The sequence below is a fragment of the Prionailurus viverrinus genome, chromosome A1, assembly GCF_022837055.1.
Source record: "Prionailurus viverrinus isolate Anna chromosome A1, UM_Priviv_1.0, whole genome shotgun sequence".
In the NCBI taxonomy this organism is placed as follows: domain Eukaryota; kingdom Metazoa; phylum Chordata; class Mammalia; order Carnivora; family Felidae; genus Prionailurus; species Prionailurus viverrinus.
Genome location: NC_062561.1, coordinates 165,288,096 through 165,303,911, shown reverse-complemented (window position 1 = coordinate 165,303,911; position 15,816 = coordinate 165,288,096). Strand labels below are relative to the sequence as shown.

Here is a 15,816-nt window from a genome sequence, read left to right as displayed (position 1 = left end):
CCTGAAGCACTATGGAGAATTTGGCAAATTAGCTTCACTTATTGTGTCTTATTCCTTCAAAAATGTTGATGTTATGTTTTATGTTATATTTAAAATATCATGATATCTATTTTTAAAACAAAATTATATATCTTTGTTTTCTCTATTCCATGAAGGTTATTATTTTCCTATAGGATTTGAACAACATAGCTACACGTTTTGATTTAGATTTGACACATTTAGAGGATGTTATATTTAATTCCTAGAGGGAAGTGCTATGTGATGAACAGGACTAGAAAGCTGAAACCTTAAACTCTGGTGCTGGCAAGGCCTAGACTGATAATGCATTTTCCTTTAGAAGTTTCCTCTGTCTCAAGTAAAATCCGAATAACGATTTTGATTTTAATGCACTGTTTTATTAATGGGAAAATACTCTTAAGGGCTAAGTATATTACACATACACATGCGCACAAATGTGGCAAATAATGAGTCTATATTTAGAAATACTTTCCAAATCACCCATTCCCAATCACAAAAAAATATTTTGAAATGGCTTAAATTCAACATATAAAAAATACAACATATAAAAAACCAGATGCAGTAATTTTTAACAATTTAACTCTGAAATCAGACTGCTTAAATGCAAATCCCATCTCTGGGATTTTTTATTATTATATGGTGACCTTGGACAAATTACTTAACTTTTCTGCACTTTCATTTCCATATATGAAAATAATCTATCTCCTCCATAATTTGTTTTGACAACAATTGTTATAATGTATGTGAAAATACTAGAACAATTCCCAGCTTGTATGAAAACCTAGGTAGAAATTTTAGCTATGATTATCATTGCACTAATGTAAACAGAACAACGTAGTTTATACCACTAGAATAAAAACTTAAGCAATCAGACAATCAAAATGAAAAATGAAAATTTAAAGAGCAAAAGAAGTAAGATTTTATGCTTGTCTTTACCTAAAAAAAACAGAATGCAAACTTCTGTTTATTATTTTCATTATTCTAATATCTTCTATAAATGCTCTTAAGTCCATCAAATTATACCATTTCATGCTTTCCCTACTGTTTTACTTCAATCAAGCTCCCTCCTTCTGAAAAATATAAAACAAAATCAAGTGCTAAGAAGCTTAGTCATTATTATCTAAATGGTTTTTTTTTGTTAATGTTGATGTATTTATTCTGAGAGAGAGACAGAGAGTATGAGCGAAGGAGGGGCTCTGTGCTGACAGGTGAGAGCCCGGAACCTGCTTCAGATTCTCTGCCTCCCTCTTTCTGCCCCTCCCCTCTTTGTGCCTCTGTCTCTCTCTTTCTCTCTCTCAAAAATAAACATTAAAAAAAAAATCTAACCCCATAAAAAGCACATTTGGACATTTGAAACTTTACTTCAACAGAGTGTCTTTCAGAGTTTTGCCTTATATTCTAATGACAGTGTTACACATGTGCTTACTGGTTTATTAGGACTTCTCTGGGAAGCCCTTCTCAGTGTGCTTATGAATTCTGTTTGATTATTATTTTGGACCAGAGCCTACATCTGCAAGGATGGAAAGATAAGACCAACTTTTTTTTCCTAAACAAGGTTAAAAAAACTTTTTTAAAGAGATTTCTCCGGCATCTTAGCATTTAGTTTAAATTCAAATTAGATTTTTATGTTAACATATATATTGGAATTAGAATGTTTAGTTATTTGTTTGGATAACTTTAAAAATAAGAAATTTATTGACCCATTTCTTAAATATTTCCTTAGTTATAAATATTGTGTCTATTTTTCCTTTTGGAATAAATATGTTTACCACATCTAAATAGAGAACAGCTGTTTATTTTTCCTAATTTTTTAAAGTTATATTCATCACCATGTCTATTTTCACTAATTACTTAGTACCAAGAAAATATACACCCATATCTTTCTACTCCCAGTTAATTTGCTCCAAAGGAATGTATCATGTGTTGAAGGTCCACCTGGTGATGAGGGGACCAAATTTCCCCAAAAAACACAATGCCTGATGTACAACGATATGACCTCTACAATATAAACTATCAAGGGATACCAAGCTCAAATACACTGAAATCATAAGCAGAAGACTGACTTTATTGGCAAAACAGTCTTTTTAATTATACTAGCTATCTCCTACTTTATGATAAAATTCAGTGTCAACATCATCTTCCAATCCAAATTCATAATAATAAATACCCCAAAACTTGGATTAATATCCTGCCTTTCATTTGAGTAGCTCAAAAACTTTTACATTTACAACTCTTTCCTCTCTTTATAAATTTTAATCTGGAGAAATTATGTTCTTCAATGACAATGCAGGAAATAGGTTACTCTTAACAAACTTAAGAGGTGTTAAGGTAGAGGTGCCTGGGTGGCTCAGTCAGTTAAGCATCTGGCTCTTGATTTCAGCTCAGGTCATGACCTCACAGTTCATGGAATCGAGCCCCACACTGACGGCACCCACACTGCTGTCAGCACAGAGACTGCTTGGAATTGTGTCTCTCTCTGTCTCTCTCTTTCTCCCTCTGCCCCTACTCTGCTCATGAACTCTCTCTCTCTCTCTTAAAATTTATACATAAACATTAAACAAACCTAAATGTATATTATATCCTTTATTGTGTTTGTCATAGCTTTTAATCTATTTACCTTAAACTAGTCAGATATAAAAAAAACTTGTTACAAAAATATATATTTCCATGATACCATGGAAATAAAAGCATCTTCCCACATAAAAAGTTGGACAAGAATGAACATAGCAGCATTATTCATAATAGTAAAAAAAAAACTAGAAACTACCCAAACATCTGACAACTGAAGAATGAGTAAACAAAATGCATCATATCGATATAAAAAGGAATGATGCACTGATACATGCTTAAAAAATGGGTGAACATTGAAAATATTTTGCTAGGTGAAAGAAGCTGGTAACAAAAGGCCATTTATCATAAGATTCTATTTATATGAAATGTCCAAAATAAGAAATCAATAGATAATAGTGGTGGCCCAGGGATGGCCTTGAAATGAAGGTTACTGGTAAATGGGGATCATTGTTAATAGGTATGGTGTTTCTTTTTGTAAAATGTTCTAAAACTGAATGTGGGGATGGTCGCCTAAATCTGTGAGTATACTAAAATTATCGAATTATATCATTTAAATTGGTGAATTGTACGATGTATGGATTATTTGTTAACAACACTGTTTTTAAGATGTAACAGCGAACTTTAGCAGTACTTCTGCTATATTTTCCTCCGTCCTCCCTCCTTTTGGAGGCCATTCTTTCAATATGAAGCTTTCTAAACAAATATTTGCAGTTAGTGATCCTATTGCCCTCTCCCCCTTAGGGATGACTCAAAGGGATGAAGGGACTTGCTCATGATTACACAGCTAGGTGGCAATAACCAGAACAAAAATATTCCGTCCCCTCATCAGGCTTTAGCCAATACCAGGAAGGTTTCTTGTTTGCTTCTTATGAAATGGATTTGTACCTACTGCAAGTACCTCTGACAATACTTTTGTTATGATGATCTTCTCTTTAAAATATGTATTACTTATGTTTTAAATACTTTGTCTCAAGATAGAAAGTAACTATCTTCCTCCTTGGTCCTTTTCTTTTAGAATGGAATAGTCTCACTCTCTATGTGGTAGTTAAGTCCTACATGTTCAAAACCTGACCATTTAAAAAAAATTAGACAACTTTTAAAATTTTAATATCTTTATAACAACTGAAGGATGACTAGAAATTATTTAATGAACATATGTAACATTTTTTATTTCCTTCTTGGCTTACGTAGGAGTAGTCCTTCTGATCACTGGTGCTTAAAAACATGTTTCCAGGTATCGATTTGAAAGTAATAATTCATGTCATTTTGAGTAAAGCAATGGTTGGTATGGTATGGTGTTTGGTATTTAGATCATTGAAAACAATTCCTCCAAGATCATCCTCTTGACTTCATAATCAAAATTCCAAAACATAATACCTATATGGGAATTCATAGATCCCTCATTGGTGATATCCTGATGAATTGCCCATTGAAAGATGGGACCTGTTCTCTGCCTCTAAGAAACTCTAAGTTTTCACTTTCCTCTTTAATTCTTCTGGGAAGACCTCTCTCTGTGTCTATTCCATCCCTTTGTTTTAATCATCTTATTTCCCTTCCACCCATTTCCTGAACAATCTCCCTTGGCAGACTTGCTCTCCATGTGAATAATCATGTTAGCTTTTACTTAGAGAGTGTCACAATTTTGTCTCTGAAGTATTGAGGACTAACTGTACCCTACATTTAGAAATAAAATAACTGATCCATAAGATCATTATCAAAGTTATCATGATTAGTTAACATCAAGTATAAACATAGAACCCAGTTCTTATTTGTGGACCTCCAAGTTTCATTGATTAATATACACTTAAAAAAACAGGCTCAGATTTCATGAAATCAGACAGAAACACTGAAAAGCACCTGAAGAGACAACTACAGTCTTTGAAATCTATTATAATATCATATACTATGTACAATATTTTTTCTGTTAAGCCCACCCATAATTAGGGTGCACATATTTTAAATATTTATTGAAGGCTGTCCACTAACCGAGGTACATTTTGCAAAATCATCTCAGGTAGAAGACATGTCTTCTTCCTCTGACACAGTAGTATGTTATCTATAATGGCGCCTAGAATTTTTCTGCCTCATATTCAGATCCACATCTGAATCTTCTTTTTCCAACAAATGATAATAAGAATTCATTTTCACCCAGTAAAGCTCAGTATTTGTTGCAGGAGGATATGTTCCTAGCCTCTTTATAGCCTATGGAGTTGTTGCAGAGCTGTGAAGTAGGTTTCAAAGTTGTCATTAGTTTTGGAGCTATGAGCACTTGAGTTATTTTCCCTCTTAACTAAACTATATAAGAATAATTGTTACTGTCAGAATTAGGGGAGAAACACTCCCTGCAGTCTTTAGATGAAACCCAATTACTACAGAGGGTATATTTTAAAAATGCATAAATTACCACATGCTACCGTTTTTCAATGCTTTCCATATCAAACTTGTCCTTTGGAGACCACATTGAACAAAATGGATCCATGCATGTCTCTTGAATGACAGACAGCAAGCATCACAAGTGAAAGGTGAACAAACTGTCTGATAGGAGCTCCACTAATTTAAATGAAATCTAGATCCCTGAAAAACTCAGAAATCCATGAGAAAAAATAACTTTGTCAACATAATACTAGCCTTTCCTTAAAGACATATTTTTGCTTTAAGAACTCCATAGACATTTCATACCAAATAGTTCCACTGAAAATGTGTGAGAGATGAGACTATGTAAGGGCCTGACTACCAGCATAGAAAGAGCAAATACATATTTCAAGCAAATAAATTAACAAAGCTCATTTTTCGTAATTTTTAATTTTCTTAATTTTTTCACAGAAATACATTTAAAGATATTTAAGTGAAGGATTATTAGCTATTATTAGCTGTTCTAATTCTTGCAAACATTTGGCTAAAGTAGAGCAAGGATATATTACATTGATTAATAGAATGACCTCTGATATCAAACCTACATTTTAATTCATGCCCTACTACCTATCAGTTGTGAGACAGCAGGCAAGGTGGGCAACCTCTGTTATAGTTTTCTCATGTGAAAAACAGAATAATTAATTGTACCCACCTAATATGGTTATGTGACTTAAAGGATATAGAGCTTCTAAAGGGTTTAGTAAAATACTGGTACACACTTAAAAGTGCTAGACATCTTTATTATAGAAATATTATACAAGAACATAGATAACTAAAGTTTTTAAGTTTTCCTTATTTCAATTTCCTTTTGAAGTTTCAAAACAAAAATATATTATTTACAAAAGTAATCTCAAGAACCCTTAGTAATTTAGAAAATAAGCTCATTGTAAAAACACATTTAAGTTTTCATTTTTAGGAAACATGACTCAAATAAGATCAAAAGTTTTAATGTTATCATAGGAAAGGGGGCTACTTCCATAACCTTGGGCAAAGAACAATTTCCTATATCAAAGGACATTATCTTCATCTATTTTACTCTATTAAATAGGTTGGTGGAGGGAGGCAGAAGTAAGGGGTCCTTAAGAAAGGAAAGGGACACTCTCCCAGCTAGCCAGATTAACATATGAAACCCTTGTAGTTGGTTTGGTCACCAAAGTGAAGCTATATTGTCCATCCATCTGAACTAACTTTGGATGTACTCATAGAACTTGTATTTCAACCAGCAGAAGATTCAGAAGGTTATCAGCCACTGGAAGGCAGGCAATTGCTTTGCCAAGTTGTCAAAATAAAGTTGAAAAATAAAACTCTAGTCTTCTGGAGTTGAAGGTAGAAGGGAAAATGGAGACTGCCAAGAATCTAACCCTTCAGGGAAACTTCATGAGGTCCAAAGTAGAAATGCAGGCATGGAGGAAACAGAATTTGGGTAAAAACTGGGTCTTGGAAGGCGCACCTGGGTGGCTCAGTTGGTTAAACGTCTGACTCTTGGTTTCAGCTCATGTCTTGAGGTCATGATTTCATGAGTTTGAGCCCCGCATCAGCTCTGTGCTGTCGGCATGGAGCCTGCTTGGGATTCTCTCTCTCTCTCTCTCTCTCTCTCTCTCTCTCTCTCTGCCCCTTCCCCACTCACACTGTCTCTGTCTCTCTCAAAATAAATAAATAAACTTTAAAAGAATTTTAAAAAAACCCTGCATCTTGGGATAATATCCTATAAGGTCATTCGACAATAAGTCTCAAAAATTGGACCTTCTTAAATTCCTCCTGCCTAAACTAAGGAATAGTTTGAAGATAGCAACCAAGCTACTCCTAGAGGCAGGAAGCTAAATGGCTCCAATTTGAGAAGACAGACTTCAATGTCTGATGACTCTCATCATAGAAGGGAGAGTCTTTCACAGAATACTGAGCAATGGAAAGGATACTAGCAGCATCTAGTGGCCTACCTATGTAAGTGCCCCCGTACCTAGGTCCTAGGGTTGAAGAAGTGAGTGAAATAAACATGGTGAACTCCTGATGGACTTTAATGGACTTCTCATTTCTGGGAGAATAACAGTGGAAATAAGGGAAACTGTCTGGACTACCATGTTCAAAGCATTGTGGGGGGAACGTAAAGAAGCGTAAGATATCCAAATAGCTTAGTTTAAATGTATTCTTCCTGCACCATTCCCAGTTAAACCAAAATCAGTAAAATACCACTGAATATATAGACCTTTTCATATTTTGGATCAATCAATATATAGAGCATTAAAGTAATTAAGAATTAGTTTCAAGAGAACACATGACATATTTCCTGCCCACAAGGTAGATAAGGTTATAGAGACTGCTTAGACTCTACTTTGACATCTATATCTGGAATTTTTAACCATCTTCTTGCAGGAGACTTCTATATTGTAACATTAAATGGAAAGACAATTTTCTACTACTTGCTATTTATCGACCTGTCTAAATCATTTACCCTATGTCTGTGGTGATCAAAATATAGTTTATTCTAAATATATCTGAGGAGCTGTTGAAATAAATCATTTGGAAGAATTATCTATTGAGGAGACAACTCTATTTACAATTTTGCCAAATATCTGTGCATTATAGGCCATCAGTGTATTTTTTTAAAGGAATGCACATTTAACAAAATTGTCAAAATCATCTTAAAGAGATGGAAGCAGCTTTCTAGAAAAATAAGTGTCTGATAACCAAAAAAAAAAAAAAATCAATTAACTAAGCTCCTCTTTAAAGGTAGAAAAGAAATGGACATTACCTGAATTCTCATTCACGTGACTGCTTTTCAAATATTAAGGAGTTAGCTAAATCTTGCCTGTAACTGCTATATTAGAATTTAGCTTTGATAACTAAAGATCATCCCTTTTTTGAATGCAGCACAGTTTCAAGTTTCTCTTTAAAGCCTTTTAAAAGGCAGTTCTTTTTATTCACAGCTCACTTCTCTTCTTTTTCTAATTAGTAGCTTGAATGCAATTTTCCTTTTTTTTTTTTTTTTTTAAATTGAGCAGGCTGTGTAGCTAAATGGTGTTTTTAACATCCCTGCACTGGGGACAGATTCAAAACGAAGGCAGAAGACAATAGAGATTGACTACATACTTCATGGACACAAATCAAGGGAAATGCTGGTAATTACAGGAATTCGGCAACACTTTGTCTCTTGGCATCTGTACTTGGAAAAACAATGAAATAATCATGGACAAATATGATGTGAAATGTGTTTATGGAGCAGCATGTTTTATTAACACTGAGCACTGCAGAGAGATAAGCACCACTTGCTAATTTTAAAATTTCTATGAACTGTGGCAATTAAGCCTAATAATTATTTAAAGACTATAATAAAGATGAGTCCATTTTGTACTGCATTTTAAAGAAAAAAATAAGTACAGTGCTAAAGTTCAGTTTAAATGATGTACCACCTGTACAATGTTGTACTTTTCCTACCTCATATGATTTGAAACTGGAAACATCTCTTGACACATTAGTCACAAACTTAAGGATTTCCTCAGTTCACATTTTGCCTCTTTGCTAATTTGGGGGGTTTTGTTGTTGTCGTGAAAACTATTTGTTGGCTGTCTTTTGTGCCTTAGATGTTAAATTTATAGAGTGTTGCTGAAAACCATGGTGGCCATCAAGAAAGAGTAGGTCTACTTGAACAAAGCACTGAATATATTAACTGTTTCTTCCAGAATAGTCATTTTTCCCACTACTGATTCTTTCTAAATAACAACAAAAAAAGCTGCTGATTGTTTTTAGTCCTTTGATGGAAACCTAGGGAGGCTTGTTAGATCCTTAGGCAGAATGCAACTTCTCCCACTGAATTAGCTCAGTGATAACAGATTCAGACTGGGTATCAAACCATTGGAACTTGCATTGACTACTGAAAACAGAAACACTGAATTATTGGTCATTAATACAGATTTATGTTATGGAAAAATCTATTATATTTTAGCTTGATTTCCTACCAGGGAGACAAGACATTTCTATTAATTAGTATATCCTCTATTTTCTCTCCTCCATACTCTAGTGCTATCTTTTGCAATTCATTGTCATTTCCTGAGTAATTTTATTTTTTCCCTGAGTAATTTTAAGAGATAAACTTGCATATTTTACTTTGTAGCATGAGAATAAAACACAATGAATAGATAGTCTCTGAGTATAAACCAGGGAACACCAAGCTTCATTCATCTCTGTTCTTTCCTAACAGAGCAAGTTTATTATGGCATTTATACTGGAAAAAAAATTCATTGTATTTGGTATAGAAAAGAGATCTTGCCAATATTTATTTCTGAGCCAGAGTTCTGTCAGCAGGAATGGAGTATGATTGCCTCCCCCGCCATAACAAAAAATTCGGATGGGTTGATTTGCAACACTCAGTATATTGCTTGTGTTCTTCCTGCATCCTCAGCAAGATTATTCCAAAACATTGGTACACATTCCACACTTGCAAAGAGGCAATTTCTCATTAGAACTGTAACTTGATAGAGAACCATATTACAAAGGATTATGAAAAAGTAGATTGTGCCAGTAGCATATTTTCAGTGCCTCTTTTTTTATTTGCATCCACATAGTTGAAGAGGAACAGAGCTGGCCTTGAGCAAAAAGAAGTTGGAAATCTAAGCCAGCTTCTTTCTGAGGTCTCTAATCCTCCTGAGTTGTGAATTCCCACCCCCCCAGCTTCCAAGACCTTACCCCACTTCACCCCCCACACACAGACACATGTACCTCAAACTTCCTCTCCTGTTTGTTTCAGGTCAAAGACTTAAAGCAACTTTTGACTTTCAGAACAAATGATTTTAAGTCAAAGAGCTGACTTTCCATGAGATATCTGCATTTTCTGAATTTTTGTTTGTGAGATAGAAAAACTATCCCCACTTAGAAAGAAAGATAAAAGGTATTGTTCAAGGGCAAAAGGTAAGGCTGAGGGTAGAACAAGATAGATTTTATGGAAGAAAGTCAGTCAAATGTTTTTGTTTTGCCAAAATTGTACCAGCCACCTCTCATAATCAGTTCCGAAGGCAAGCTTGATTCAGTGCATCACAGGAATGGAAGGAAAATGTATATAGAAATAATCAACCTGAGAAGGTCCCACACTTATTCTCAGGGTCCACAACCCTGATGCAGCCCTTTCCATCTAAAAAAGAAAAGAAAAAGAAGTAAGGAATGAGGTCAGGGAGGGAAGAAGGGAGACAGGGAGGGAAAGAGGCAGGAAGGGGAAAAGACATTTCCTACTAGGGATAATTGGGCGTAAGGAAGCAATATGCAAGCATTATCTGTTACTTCTGATCCCAGGGGACCAGAACTCCCCATATCTTACTCAGAACGTGGGTTCTAAAGTCTGTTTATATGGCAAAAATCACGTAGAATCAACCATCAACAATTTTCCTTGATAATATCTTTTCAGTAAGTTCAGCACTGCCCCAGGGTCGTTTTCCCCCTTCAGACTTAGAAGCAGACCACTGTCTCTTAGTTAAGTACTAGAGGAAGTATGGGAGGTATGTTGTGTGAACAATAAATATTTTCTTGGCTCCTTCTCAGTGTTGTGACATGCCTGCGCTGCGAGAGGCATGCAGCCACAGGACCTGATAGAAGTGGAATCTCATCTCACGTCATGCTGTGCTCAACACCACTGGCAGATGGAGTGGCCGGCACAATCATTTGGATTTAGAGCCATGCAGTCCGGAAGCTGCCCCGCTAAGAACTGGTTTATCAGCCCCAAACTAGCACGATTGAACTATTACCCCAACAGGAGTACCCATAGGTTCTTGACCCAGAGACTTGACTTTAAGTTGGTTCTAAACCTCAGTCCTCTAAAACTGTTACTTCTGGGAAAGGAGCCCCTGGTTATAACCCTTAAAGAATCTCTGAGATGAAAAGCAGGGAATAAACGAGACTGGCAGGAAGAGATGAGCATGAAGAAAGCATTGGCGTTGGGTTTTAGCTAACGCGTTGAAGACAAATGCATGGGGGCCTGGGGTATGGCGATGGTCAAATGTAGGACTTTTTCTTTTAAAATGTGTTCGTTCACATCTCCGTGTGGAATATATGTAATTAAACAGCAGGTGGTATTAGGAGGAACTGTGAATATTACCACAGTTTTGAGACACTGGTGAAATGATAAAAAAAGAAACTACAAATTTGATTCCAGCGTGAAGAGAAATATTAGTTATAGAAATTCACATAAATTTCATAGTGTTGTGATTTTTTGCTGTGCAGAATAAAAAGTATTATACTTATTACAAATTACACTACATTACTGTTACTTCGCTTAACTTCATGCGTTCTTGCATACTTAATATGTGCTATTCTGCGTGCTCTGCTCACTATTGTTTTTAGTCCAAATAATTTGAAATGTAATTTGTTTTGCTTTCCATGAAAAAATATTATTTGAGAAGAATGTAGATTTATATTTCAGTATTTCTCAAAGTATTATACGAATGCCTTACCAAATAACTACAAGAAGCCTCTTTAAATAGTAAGTACTGGGGCGCCTGGGTGGCTCAGTCGGTTGAGCGTCTGACCTCGGCTCAGGTCATGATCTCACCGCCCTGACTTCGGCTCAGGTCATGATCTCACCGCTCGTGAGTTTGAGCCCCGGGTGGAGCTCTGTGCTGACAGCTCAGACAGAGCCTGGAGCCTGCTTCCGATTCTGTGTCTCCCTCTCTCTCTGCCCCTAACCACTCGCATTCTATCTCTGTCTCTCTTTAAATGTTTAAATAAAAACATTTTAAAAAATTTAAAATAAATAAATAGTAAGTACTTATGCCAAACTGAATTTTCTTTCTATAAGAAAATAGAAGACATATGTACATAGGAATTATGGTTCAGAGGTTGCCATTTTATAGCATGTAATATAACAAATTAGTGTAGATATCATTTGGAGTACTACTACCATACCCTCCAATTGCCATTAGCTTATAATGGAGGTTTTGCATTTACACTGTTGTTCAATGCAGATATTCCAGAAAGCTGTTTTCCTCCATGTAGTGATTCAGGGACCCAGGACCTATCTATCTGGTAGGACTTCTATCCCCTCAGCCTGCCTAGTCCTCTGCACCCCGCTGATAAAACATGAAAGAAGATGGAAAGGGCATATCTGTTTTCTAAAGGGCTTGCCTCAGAAGTGACACACATGGGGCGCCTGGGTGGCGCAGTTGGTTAAGCGTCCGACTTCAGCCAGGTCACGATCTCGCGGTCCGTGAGTTCGAGCCCCGCGTCGGGCTCTGGGCTGATGGCTCGGAGCCTGGAGCCTGTTTCCGATTCTGTGTCTCCCTCTCTCTCTGCCCCTCCCCCGTTCATGCTCTGTCTCTCTCTGTCCCAAAAATAAATAAACGTTGAAAAAAAAAAATTAAAAAAAAAAAAAAAAAAGAAGTGACACACATTACTTCCACCACTATTCCACTGCATTTTGCTGTACTACTAACAACTAAGGATTTGCTGCCATCATCATTTCTCCCAGGTCTCTTAGTTTTACAAGTTATCCTTTTGTCCCATTTCCAATCAGGAAATTAAGAAGACAAGCAATGAGGTTGGAGCAGAAGAGAGAGTAAAAGGCAAATGGAGGTCACTTCTTAAATCCAGGAATTAAATTACTGGAGATCTAACATCAGTACAATTGTGAAACAGAGGGTAAGTTAGGAGCCACTCGTCTTAATTCCACTGGCATCTCTGCCCTTGTTGGGTGAACTGAGAAAAATAATTCTACTCTCTGGGCCTGTGTTTTTGCAGTTATAAAATAAGGGAGTTGCACTAAGGAAAACCTCATAAAACCATAATCTGAGATTAAATTACCACATAATTAATTAATATAATTAATAACCTACACAGCTTTTCCACAGGTACATGTATGGCTTTATTTATTATTCTTAAACTATTAAAAGAATCAAAGACTTCATTAGCAGCAGTACTAAGGCCACCACACCTGTTATTACTACAATTAGAATTAAGCTGACCCTTTATTGAGTGCTTACTACATTCCATACATTCTGCTAAGTGAAATGAATTTATATATCAAGCTCAACCAGCCAGACATTGCACAAATGAAGCCAAAACCTATGCCAACTCTCCTCAAAACTCCTTATGGCTGTATTACACTAGATTCACTGACCACTGTAGGGAACCCCTGGAGGAGATGAACTATCAGTAGGCAGTTCTATCACATCTGTGTATCTGTGAACTCAGACCAAAGAGTGAAAAATTGCTCTAACCCATGATCCCACCAAGCGCCCTTTTCCAGTTTGAATATTCTGTGTCTCTGATTCCGTATTTGAAAAGTGAAGTTTATGTAGCTTACCCATAGCTCCCTCAAATGCCTTAAGTATCCATTAAGTCACTGCTCCAAAGCAATAAAAAACCCAACTTCTGAGAATTAACTATATGAACATAAGGTAATGAAGCCAACTCAATTATCCATGGTAAAAGATGACAAGGCAAAGCAAGACTAAATTGAATATGCAGGTGTCCCAAAACCATATTTTTGCCATTCACCTAAGCTCTTAACTAGCGCTAATAAGCTGCAGAAGAGATAGATTTGAATTTTATCACTTTCTCTCTCCACCCCCTACTTTGGTCTGGTTCAAGTCCTAACGGGCAGTCAACCACCCTTTAAAAGGCAGGAAAAGCAAAGGCTGGACTTTGCAATCAATAGACTGGATAATTAGCCCCTGAGTAATTGAGAGTTAACGGTCTTATATTAACTTCACCCCATTACTCCCAGAATATGAACAAGCCAGAGCAAGTTGGACATGAATACGAGAGAGCAGAAGAAAAAAAGAAGGGTGGCAAAAGAACTGGGTTATTTGCCTTGGGGTTATCATATGATGTGAACTGTAATGACACAAAGCCAGATAACAACGGCAGCCTAGCAGAGTGACTCCAAACATGACAAGATGGTCCACAAGAGCTGTAAGAGAGTTGTTTCCCCTTAGCACCAAATTATTTTTCTCTTTTCTTCCTACAACAAAAGACTCACTCTAGGCTTTGGCTGTGTTCCCAAAAGATTGGGTAATTAAGCAGGTAAGATTTCCAAGGAGAAATAAATATTTTTCAGTTACTAGACACTGTCATTGGGCTTTGATTCAAATGTGCATAATTTTTGAACAGGAAACATAATGAAAGGAATGTTTCACAAATTAATATAAAGCCCAAAGGCATACCTGGCACTCTCTTACATGAAATCATTGTCTTTCATAAGCCAGGAATGTCGACCAAGTATCTTTCTTGGAAAACGCTTTCTCCTTGTAATATTAGCACTGGTTTTACAGAAGGAAAGCTCAACTTCAAGAAAACTGCTCATAAAATACGACCTGAGCCTGTTTTTTCCAGGTTTGATGGCATTTTAAATTAGAAGGACATTGGTTTCAGCATTATCAGGAAAAACAGTGCCTCTTCCTCAGAAGTTGAAAAGCTAAAGAGAAGGGTTAAATGACCTGCATAATTTTACACAGTGACTAATTCAAATTAGAGGTTTGGATATAGAGCACTGGGCTCTAGGCCCAGAACCCCAAACTACTATTTTCTAAAAATAATGTGAAACTCTGAAAGGTAAAATGGCTTAAGAAGCTGAAGAAATTTCCCCAAAGTATAATTTCAACCGTGTAAGTGGGAAATAGTCAAGCACAGGTTGAATGACAATTTTAGAGTGTTGAAAAATGCCCGAGTCATCACTGGGGAGATGGAACAACTTGTTTCCCTTATAGTGATGAGAGGTTTAGAATAATCGTTCCACACTCTGTCTGTTCTTCCAACAGCAACAAGTAAGATAATGGTTTAACAATGTGATGGAGAATATCCTTAACTAAATCACATTTTCTATGAACGTGACTTTGGAAATTTAAAGTATTATGCTAAAATATATTTATGAATCTCATTTTATGCAAAACATAAAATAACACAAGTATCGAAAAATTAAACATAGAATTGCCTAATTTCTAAAACGATGGTGACTAAAATTTAAATTACAAATTCCTTTGAATTGGTAAATATTCCTATTATCTGAGCAACACATTTTGTGTGCTTAAACATTTCTATGAATGATTTGACTGCATATCATACCATTATTTTAATGTTCACCCTCAATGTAATATAAAGTTTTTTATAGTCTTTTTATTTTTCAAGCGATTATGTCATATTATTCGCTTTCAAGCGAAAGTCACCATTTTTCAAGCTATAATGGTCCTTGGTGGTAGGGGAAAAAATCTGGAAATCAATAATTTGGTGGTAAAATTTAGAGGCAATCAAATGTTAAGATAAAGACTGTGCCTGTTATCAACTCATTGTCTGTTGGCTCCAAATACATTTTTCATTGCCTGCGCAATAAAAAAAAAAAAAAACAATAGAAGAACCCTTAAAGTGTTTTTTTTTTTTTCCTTTCCTTGCTGGAATGATGTTAAGCTTTGTAAAGAGGGTGCTAGAAGGACATTGCATGAGAAAAGCGTTTTCCTGGCTGGTTGAGGTGTGCTTCTGGACAGGCTCCCACACTGCAGGCAGCTTCTTTTAGTACCAAGCACCAGCACCCAGAGCACAGCAGTTTCCAAAGCACCTGGCTCAGGCAGTCTCATAGTTGAGGACCTTCTGGAGAGCCACCTCATGGTGAAGAGATTTCCCTAGCACTCTCACAGGTGGGTTTCTGGCAAGCTCTAGAGGGCAGATTGCTAGCAAGTTCTAGCAGTGCAACAGTGCAATGATTTTTCTGCCATCTAGTCAGCCTCAGCTCTGCCATCTCCTTCAAAGGCTGCCTCTCAGTGATAGAGAGGCAACTCCTCCTTGTGTGCTGTGTTTCAGCCATAAGTGTTGGTGCTGCTCTGTCTTTGGTAATACTAGAATCTT

General features: G+C 36.3%; 1 pseudogene; it reads left to right on the top strand.

The window, feature by feature from the left end:
- LOC125164531 (dematin-like) overlaps positions 1–13,861 on the top strand; it is a 58,274-nt pseudogene extending 44,413 nt beyond the window's left edge.
- The last annotated feature ends 1,955 nt before the right edge of the window (positions 13,862–15,816 follow it).